Here is a 7924-nt window from a genome sequence, read left to right as displayed (position 1 = left end):
CAGTTATAAATGAGTTTGTAAATGACAATATGTTCACCTTTTGACTATAAAACTGTTGATTTATAAATCCAAATATTGCAATTGTGATCATGTAGCCATTATCATGTGGGAATAACTGCACGTTAGCACATGTAAAAATCCAACAAGCATATGATATGACAAACAGAGCTGGTTTCATCACATTGAGTTCCTGATTACAACTTTTTGTATGTACTGCACTGTTCCATAACATTTTGTGTGGTAAATGATTCCATATTTCTTTTTGTTTCATATAAAATAGAAGCTGGATTCACCACATGCTTTTCTGTCAGCTCACGTATATTTGTTTCTGCGTACAAATCTAAATGTGAACTACCTGATTTAAATTAGTTTTAATATGTTGCGCATTTTCTACTTTATGTTCACACTGCTCTTCTGGGCTTTCTCACATTTAATGGAGAACTTCATGCTAGCAAGCTTTTGAAAAAATTGGTATTTAACTTGTTTACATCTTGTCATTGAATGACTATGCAATTCTGCTTTGAATACTATTGCTTTTTGCCACAGACTATGTTTTGTAGTCTCATTGACTAGAGAATTCTTCCTCACAAATACTGAAAATACTGAAAAATTCAACAGCAGCCACAAATATTTATTCACACATTATTGACAAATACTAAAAACAATACATTTTAGCAAAAATTGATTCACTAGAATCATCCTCCCACTCCAATGAGTTCTCCATTAAATGCAAGAGAGTATGAAAATGAACACAAACAAAAATAAGATAGAATATGAGCAATATACTTACAATTTAGCAGTTCATACATGGATTTGTAAGCAGAAACAAATATATATGAGCCTGCAGAAAATCATGTGATTAAAGTAGCTTCTATTTTATATGAAACAAAAACACAATATGAACAATATTATGAAAAAGATGGACTGCTATTTACCACATGGAGCAATCAGTGAGCTGCAGACAGGTATAATGAAAACAGTACTAAACATTTAAGCTTTTGGCTGAAAGACCATGTTCAGAGATAGAAAGCACTTATATATTCACACACACATGGCCACTGCCACCTAACGTGGAATCATTTATCCCCTGCAATATTACTGGTATTAGCAAAAATCAGACAGAGTAGGATTAACATATTTACAATACGATTTATGGGAACAGGATACGAGTAGCGGTGTATGGAATAAACTGTCCCGAGTAATATTTGCACATACATATGTGTCGACAATTATAATACACACGCACACAGTACAAGGTCTAAGAATGGACTGAATTAAAATTGCAGCTCGGATGAGCGACCTGAGTCCCAAAGATTAATGTTGTCTATCGTCAATATGACCTATCAACGCCACACAGCCCCCCCCCCCCTCCACTCCCTCCCTGGCAGTAAGGAGTGCTGCATATGATTCTTGAGGGAAGACCATGTGGGCATCAATGTTGCTGGTATTCGTACGAGCTGGTAGCCGCACAACCAGGTCCTCCACCCCTACCGGGGCGCAATTCGGAGGCAAAGCAACGGGAGCCATTGAGCCAGCGAGGTTGGATGATACGGTGGCCAGCCTGAGAGCAGGTGGGTTGAACGGCGGATGGTAGGGTGTGTGTGTGTGTGGGTGTGGGTGTGGCAAGCCCGGATGCTGATCGAGCTGTCCGGTGAGATGAAGGCATGAATTGTCATCAGATCACACTCACAAGGAAGGGTGAGGCTATGCACAACACTGATGTTTAACTGGTCATTGGGTGGCGGGGCTGTGGTGTCTGTGAGTAGAATGAGAACTCAAACATTGAGAGTGATGACTGAAATGTCATCCACGCGGTGTGGGGGTACATTGCAGAGCAGGGTGACTATGGGAGAGGGTGTCTCCACAGTCGATGAGGTACAGGTAAAAACCTGCACACGAGGTGGAGGATGACATGTCTGAGAAACCCGCAAAAGGTGACAGGGAGGTGTCAGGTGAATAAAACAGTGTGGTGGCCCAAGGAGATACATTGTCAGACTCCACAGCAGGAGGGAGACTGGCTGGAGAGTCATTAGGAGGATCAGACTGAGCCAGCAGAGGGACATCATGGTCCACGAATGCTGGTTTGAGTTGGTGTAACAAAACAGTTTGAGGACTTTGATGTTGATGTCGAAAGTTGTATCGCCCTGCTGGAGGACTTTAAAGGGGTCGAGATAAGGTGGTTGCAGAGGTTGTCAGACCGAATTGTCTCTCAGCATTACATGGGAGCAAGTGTTGAGAGTGGTTGGCAAGTAAGCGTCTGGCGGGAGTGGCTGATGGGTGGGTGCAGACGTGTATGTTTGAGGTGTGTGTGCACGCAACTTATGACATCGTTAGAGGGGGGTGGGGGGAGTCTTCAGGTACTTGAGGGTGATGGATTCCCCTGGTAGGACGGGGTTCTCCACAAAAACGAATTCTGAGATAGTTCCCTATTAGTCGGGCTTGAAAGCTGAACAGAGGCGGAGGAGTACTCATGGAAGTGCTTCAGACCAGAGGCAGTTCTGTCACCTGAACGCTGTTTTTAGAGTGTGGTGCCCCCATTCCACTAGCCCGTTGCTTTGTGGGTGGTGGGCTGTGGTGTGAATTTTCTTTATGGCGCAGATGTTACATAAAATGGTAAACATGTAAGATTCAAACTGCTGACCTCAGTCAGTGGTGATGGTGGTTGGACGACCGAACCTAGCAATCCGTGAGGAGATAAAACCCTCGGCCACAGTCTCGGGAGTGATGTTAGGTAAGGGGACTGCCTCTACTCAGCGGGATGTGTGGTCAATTGTGGATAGAATGTATATGTGCGGATGGATATGTGTGTGTGTGCAAGTGTATACCTGTCCTATTTTGCCCCTAAGGTAAGTCTTTCTGCTCCTGGGATTGGAATGACTCCTTACCCTCTCCCTTAAAACCCACATCCTTTCATCTTTCCCTCTCCTTCCCGCTTTCCTGATGAAGCAACCGTGGGTTGCGAAAGCTTGAATTTTGTGTGTGTGTTTGTTTTCATTTGTGTGTCTATCAACATACCAACGCTTTCGTTTGGTAAGTCACATCAACTTTGTTTTTAGATATATTATCTTGTATTCTCCTAAAGTCACTCAATGATGACACCTTCCTGTGCATGACAGCATCATCGACAAACGGCTGCAGATTGCTGCTCACCCTCACTGCCACATCATTTTAGCATACAGAAAAAAAAAAAAAAAAAATAGCAGTCCTTTCACGTCTCCCTGGGGCCCTCCTTACAATATCCTTGTCACTGACTGACACCAGCCCTCAAGGACAGCACACAGGGTCCTGCTACTTGAGAAGTCTTTGAGCAACTTTCATATCTGGAGACCTATTCTTTATGCTCATGCCTTCAGTAACAGTCTGCAGTGGGGCACCATATCCAATGCTTTTTGGAAATCTGAGAATATGAAGTCTCCCTGTTGCCCTTTTTCCATAGTTTGCAGTATCTCATGTGAGAGAAAGGCAAGCTGAGCTTCACATGAGTAATACTTGCTAAAACCATGCTGATTTGTGGACATAAGTTTCACAGTATCTAGGAAATTTATTGCATTTGAATTCAGAATGTGTTCTACAATTTAGCAGGGAACCCAATGTTAATGATACTGGTCAGTAATTTTTTGGGTCCTTCTTTTGGTCTGAAGAAATGTTTTCATGAGTCCTTTTCCCACAATGGTACTTACTTTTCTGGCATGCCTTGTATATTTTAATGTCTTTTGGCATACCAGTGTGGGTATAAAAGTTGACAGAGAACATCCCACATCCTCTTCTTTACTGCAGTCACATAATGGGGATACACAAAGCCAATATGAATCACCTATTTTCTATCAGCAGCCGTGTTTGACCATGAGGTGTGTTAAGAATGTTGTTGAATCTTCTGGATCATACACAGGGTTATTCAGCTGCCCCTGCCATAAAGTTTTATGGAACCTGCAACATCTTCAAGAACCACACCCATGACTTTAATCTTCTCTCCTCATTACATGCACACTGTTAGGCCTACAAAAACAATGAACAGGACATTTTTGCATGAAAATTAACTACATTAAATTTTGTACTGGAATAAGTTTTTGTTGGAGACTACAGTTTTTGTGTTATTCAAGAAAAATGCATTTGGGCCTCTAGCAAAAATGTATCCCCCCCTGTTATAACCAGGAATAACACAATAACATCTTCAGTCTGGTTTATTAAATCACAAATCACTTTTTAACAATTATGTTAGTCAAGCATCTACCCAGGCTCACACTCAGAAGTAATGCAAAATTAAAGTTGGGTTATGCCAATGTCCGAATGTTCATGGTGGGGTGCATGTCCCGTAATTATTCCCAAGTCCAGCGAAGTTCAGTCTCTCCGAGTGAAGTCGCAAGATTTTCCGCTGGGCAGCCAGGTAACCTCGAGTGGTGCGGCAAGTCATCCACAAGCAGCTGCAACACGGCGTACTGCACTTCCCGATGAGAACTGTCATTTGCGGCAGCAGCTGGGTTTATATTAGGATTGCTAGTTAATGGAGCCGTCGGCTGGGGTCGCTGTTTTCCAGGGAAAACCAATCGCAATGTTTCCTGGCGTAGCCAATTGCTGTGTGCTGACATACGCGCGCGCGCGAAGGCGGCCAGCGATGATAGCCGCGAGCCGCCCAGAGAAGTGCGGGCAGCAATGTATTTGGCGGCCGTGTACTGGAGCGCGTTGTTCAGTGTTTGTTAGAAGTGGTGTATACCACCCCCCCCTCCCCCCCAAAAATGGCTACATTAAATTTCCCACAAAAAACATACTGTTCATTTTTTATGTAGGACTAGTAATTTGCATGTAGTGGGTGAGAGAAATGAAAATCTTGCCCATGACATTTGTAGGCATTGAAGGTTGCATAAAACCCATGGGTAGGTGTGGTTCAGTCATTCTGTACAGGTTTTTCATGCCAAAAGAACTAATATATGATTTCTCTGACTTCATAAACAGCTCAAGAAACATTTTACGTCACATTTATGTATAGTGTTTACAGTTTTCTTTATCAGAAAATCCTTTCTCATTGCTTTCCTGACCACAGAAAATTCCTACATGCAGCCAAGTGTTTTTATTGTTGTGGTCTTCAGTCCAAAGACTGGTTCGATGCAGCTCTCTATGCTAGTCTATCGTATGCAAGCCTACATCCATTTGAACCTGCTTACTGTATTTCCCGCTCAACAATTTTTCCTCCCCTCACTCAAATCCCACCAATACCAAATTGATGATTCCTTGATGCATCAGGGTATGTCTTATCAACCAGTTCCTTCTTTTAGTCAAGTTGTGCTGAAAATTTCATTTCTCCTCAATTTCATTCAGTACCATCTCCTTAGTAATTTGATCTGCAACTGCATAATTGTTCCATAAGCCACCTCTAGGTGCATTGCAGAGGGTATCTAGTACCAGTCCTAGTCATCTATCCACCTCTGTAACTTAGTGTCCACTGCTGCGGCCTATCATGGGGAGGACACAGGTTTAGATTCCCGGTACTGCCAGGGATTTTTCCTGGGTGAGAGGACTGGAACGGTGTACATTCACCCTTCTGATGCCAACTGAGGAGCTACTCGAGCAAGCAGGGCTCGAAGTCAAGAAAACTGACACAGGCAGGATAGTGGTCTGCTGGATGTCATTGGCAGACGATGACACGGTGGTTGACCAGTACCGATGGACAGAGTTTACCTTTATGTTTCGTCTGTGTAATCGTCAAAATTTCTTTCTAGAAACACATTTCAAAAGATACTATCCTTTTCTAGCTTGAACTGCTTGTTGTTCACATCTAGTTTCGGAGCAAGGCTACACTTCAGGCAGATACCTCCAGAAAAGACTCCTTAACATTTAAATTTATATCCACTCTTAACATATTCCTCTTTCTCGGATATTCTGTCCGTCTCTGTGTCAGCCATCATCAATAATTTTGTTACCAAAATAACAAAACACTTCTATTATCTTCAGTGTCTCATTTTCTAACCTGTAATGGACAATAAAAAGTTCCCAATCGAGGGTGTTGCCAGAGATTAACAGCAACGTAGCATGACTACAGTGTAGTTACAGAAGCAATGTGTGCCATTTGTGCCTTTCTGAAGTGCATGTAGTAAATGTAGAAATTGGAACTACGGCAGTGTTATTACCAAATATGTCCAAACAGGATCACATACTGTTGTTCTTTTCTCAGATGCTGGAGGACAAACACTGGTAGACATCCATCATACATTGAAGAATGTGTATGAAGCAGCACTTCTGTTGAAAACCACCACTGTGCAATGGTGCATCAAGTTGGATAATACACATCCCCATAATGCATACACCAGCTAAAGTGGGAGACACTCGAGTAGCCACCCTACAGTCCTGATCTCTACCTCTGTGGTTATTATGCCTTTGGTCCCTTAGAAACGCATTGAAGGATCAATGACTCCTGCTGGAAGAGGGTGTGCAGCAAGCAGTGACGGACTTCTTGACAAAGCAGGACAGTGTCCTACCAAACGGGCATCTTCAACCTGGTGCACTGGTAGGATGATTGCCTCAGTTCTCATCATAATTTTGCCCGATTGTCATATGAGGGTTGGCTGAAAGTTTCTAGCCCCAGATAGTTACTGTAATGTCTCACACAAACACCACCACCTACTTTTATGGTGACCCTTTATGGGTACGCAAGTCAAATGTCGCAGCTCCACCTTCATTAGTGTAGCCACTAAGATGCATTCTATACTGAAGTGTAAGCAAAGTGGTGAATATTGGGAGAATCAAGAACTGTGTAGTGGTTGAATACCTTCATTTGAAGGGAATGATGTCCAAGGAAATTGTGGAGGACACGCAGAATACACTTACGGACAGTGTTCCGTCTTGTGCAACAGTGAAAAACTGGGCGTCTGACTTCAAACACAGAAGAATGAGTGCGAGAGAAGCACCAAGGAATGGAAAGCCTGCCACTGATGAAACTGTAACTACAATTCACGATAAAGTTTTTCAGGGCCACTGCAGCACATTGAAACCACATTTGGAATCTCCCACGGGTGTGCTCATGACACTGTTGTGGATATTTTGGGAATGCTGAAAGTTTCATCTCGGTGGGTCCACAAAGACTCGAGTGCAGATGAGATACAGGAACATGTGCAGTGTTGTGAAGAAATCATCTGCCAATTTGAAGTGAATGAAGATGGCTTTCTTGCAAGGTATGTCACAATAGACAAAATATGGGTTCACCTCTTTGATCCTGAGACAGAACAAGACTCACAGCAATGAAAACATCCTTCACCCTAATGGTTGCAACTATCAATGCTCTATACTGTTGCATCCTCCTGTGCCATTTGAGAGAAGAGATAAGGAAAATGTGGTGTGTAAAAGTGGCTCACTGAACTCTTTAGCATCAGGACAATGCACCGGTGCACAAAGACCTCGGAATATTGGAAACTCTGCATGACTGTGAGTTCGAATTCTTACATCACCTGCCATATTCTCCAGATATGACTGTGTCAGACTGTTTTCTTTTCCCAAACGCAAAAAAATACCTCAAAGGATGATGATGCAGTGACTGACGCTTTGTTGGACTTGAAATCAAAGACCTTTTATTTGAATGGTTTGCAGAAGTTATCTGAGCATGCCTTCAAGTGTATTAGTGTACACAGGTATTATCTAGACAAATGAATTCATATTATGAAATTTCTGTCATTCTTTATGTGTTAGGGCAGAAGCTTTTCGACCCCTCCTCATACAGCTTTCAAATGGAAACTTTTTGATCATCCCTCGTAATTCCCTCCGCATCTCCTGATTCAACTTGACTACATTCCATTATCCTTGTCTTATGTTCATCTTAGAACTGCTCTTTAACACACTATCTATTCTATTGTCTGCCTCCTTAGCTGTACCATTCAACTAACTGCCATTTGGCAGACCTGGGTTCGATTGCTGGTACTGCCAGCGATTTGTCCTCGGT

This window comes from Schistocerca nitens, chromosome 3 (genome assembly GCF_023898315.1).
Source record: "Schistocerca nitens isolate TAMUIC-IGC-003100 chromosome 3, iqSchNite1.1, whole genome shotgun sequence".
NCBI lineage: Eukaryota > Metazoa > Arthropoda > Insecta > Orthoptera > Acrididae > Schistocerca > Schistocerca nitens.
Note: the sequence above shows the minus strand (reverse complement) of the source record.